Below are 2500 nucleotides of genomic sequence, written 5' to 3' on the forward strand. Positions count from 1 at the left end.
GGCTGAGACACCAGCTTCGAACAAGAAATATAAACATATATATTTTTTAAATCGTTCGACACGAACTTTAGAAACTTTGAAACAGTCTAATTTAAATAATTCTAATATGGATAAAAAATTTAATAATAAAGATTTGGGTTTTTATAAGTTATTTGGAAGAACCAGATTTTCGTCGATCCTTAATCAAAGGATCTATGCGCGCTCAAAGGCGTAAATTGGTTATTTGGGGACCGTATCAAGGAAATCCTCATTCCCCGCTTTTTTTTGGAAAAAAAGCAAGATTTCCCTTTTCCTATATCCGACCTAATCAAACTTTTTTTAAATATTAAAGATCGGTTGGGTAAAAAGTCAGAATTCGAAATTTTAAATAAACAATCCCCCCCAAAAAGAAACAACCAGGAAGACGTATGGAATTCTGGGAGACCATTCCACATGGACACAAACAAGAGGTATTCTGTTACTAGCTCAAATCAACTTTTAGAAAATATATTAAATTACCTTTATTGATAATAGCTAAGAATATTGTCCGTATTTTATTACGGCAATCTCCGGAATGGGATGAGGATTTCCAAGATTGGAATAGAGAAATTTATCTAAATGCAGCTCTAATGGTCTTCAATTCTCCAAAACAAAATTCCTAAAAATTGGTTACGCGGAGGTTTTCAGATAAAAATCCTATATCCTTTTCATTTGAAAACCTTGGCACAGATCTAAGCTAAGACTCTATGATTCTGATAGAGATCTAAAGCAACAAGAGGATTTTGATTCTTGTTTTTTAACAGTTTTGGGAATGGAAACGGAACATCCTTTTGGTCCTCCTCGAAAAACACCTTCCTTTTTTGAACCCATTTTTAAAGATATAGACTATAAAGTCGAAATCAGAAAATTAAATTTTAGAGTTCGAAGAATTTTTAAAAAAATAAAAAAGAAAGAAGCAAAAGCATTTTTCTTATAAAACAAAAAAATAAAAGAACTTTTAAAAGGAAATAAAAATTCCATTATTTCTACCGAGAGAAATATATGAATCAAGTGAAACTCAAACAGAAAAGGATTCCATAATCAGCAATCAGATAATTCATGAATCACTTAGTCAAATTCGATCTACAGGTTGGACAAATTATTCACAGGCAGAAGAAGAAATGAAACATAGGATTGATAGAAGAAAGACAATCAGAAATGAAATAGAAATAATGAAAAAAAATAAAATTAATAATGCAGAATCATCCCAAAAAATTTTGAAAATATTAAAAATAAAAAATATTGAATTATTAGTTAAATTTTTCATTGAAAAAATATACATAGAGATCTTTCTATGTATCATTAATATGCGCAGAATCCCTCTACAACTTTTTATCCAATCAACAAAAAAAATTATTGATAATGATAAATACATTAACAATAATGAAACAAATCAAGAAAGGATTAATAAACAAAACAAAATAAAATTGACTTTATTTTGTCTATGACTATAAAAAGGGCTTTTGATAATCTTAGAAATAGTAAGCGGAAGTCAGATATTTTTTTTGATTTAATCTTACTTGTCACAAAAATATGTATTTTTCAAATTATCACAAACGCAGATTATTAACTTCAATAAGTTAAGATCTATTCTTCAATATAATGGACCGTCTTTTTGTCTTAAGACTGAAATAAAGGATTTTTTTGGAAGACAAGGCATATTTCATTCCGAATTAAGACATAATAAACTTCCAAATTATGGAATGAATCCATGGAAAAACTGGTTAAGAGGTCATTATCAATACGATTTATCTCAGATTACATCGTCTAGATTAATCCCCCAAAAATGGCGAAATAGAAATCAACCAATGCCAGACGTCTCAAAATAAAGATTTAAACAAATGGTATTCCTCTGAAAAAGACCAATTACTTGATTCAAAAAAAAACAAAATTCGAAAGTCTATTTATTACCAAATAAAGAGGATAATTTAAAAAAAACTATAGATATGATCTTTTATCATATAAATATATTCATTCTGAAACTAAAAAAAACTACTATATTTATAGATCATCATTAGAAACAAATATAACCAAGAAAATTCCACCAGAAATAAAGAAAAATTTTTTAGCATACTCAAGAATATTCCTAGCAAGAATTATTTAGGAAAAAGCGATATTATATATATGGAAAAAAATAAAGATAGAAAATTTTTGTATAAAATTAATAAAAATATTAAGGTTGAACCTAATAAGGGACCAAATAAAGGATAAAAATAAGGACCAAAAAAAGGATAAAATTCATAATAATGGTCTTTTTTATCTTCCGATTGATTCAAATTTGGAAATAAATTACAAAAAGGTATTTTTTGATTGGATGGGAATGAATGAAAAAATCTTAATCTTAAATTGCCTCATATCGAATCCGAAAGTTTTTTTCTTTCCAAAGTTTGTGAGACTTTATCATAAATATAAAGAGAAACCTTGGTTTATTCCAAGCAAATTACTTCTTTTTAATTTGAATATCACTTCCAATTTTAGTGAA

Source organism: Lactuca serriola, chromosome 7 (genome assembly GCF_051521515.1).
Source record: "Lactuca serriola cultivar US96UC23 chromosome 7, Lser_US96UC23_V15, whole genome shotgun sequence".
NCBI classification, from domain to species: domain Eukaryota; kingdom Viridiplantae; phylum Streptophyta; class Magnoliopsida; order Asterales; family Asteraceae; genus Lactuca; species Lactuca serriola.